A 458-nucleotide genomic window follows, 5' to 3' on the forward strand; every position below is an offset into this window, starting at 1 on the left:
CATACTACCAACACCACTACTTCTTCTACAACTACAAATAACGATTATCATTATAAACGAATATAATAAAAATGAAAACGATGAAGATGAAACTAACAGAAAACGATAGATCAACAGATCGTGCAAAACGCCTGCAAGAACAGCCTGTCTTTTCGAGTAATTTAATCTAATTAATTATTATTATTACCTATCGATCTAACATGACAGCGCTGACTGCCTAAGTTAGTCAAGTTATCGTAACTTTGCAACAATGAGCGTAATTGTGCGATTAAAGAAACATGCGAGGGTAGAATTCAGAATAATTGCATCTCTCTGCACTGCAATGTTGATCAGGTAATTATAAAACTCAACGGCGACCAGTAATTATAATTAACATGCCTAATTACATGTAAGGTATTTTGTCATGACTTGCATATTGGTAATACTTTATTTAACCCGTTTTATGTTAATTTGTTTGC

Source organism: Penaeus monodon, chromosome 28 (assembly GCF_015228065.2).
Source record: "Penaeus monodon isolate SGIC_2016 chromosome 28, NSTDA_Pmon_1, whole genome shotgun sequence".
Lineage (NCBI taxonomy): Eukaryota > Metazoa > Arthropoda > Malacostraca > Decapoda > Penaeidae > Penaeus > Penaeus monodon.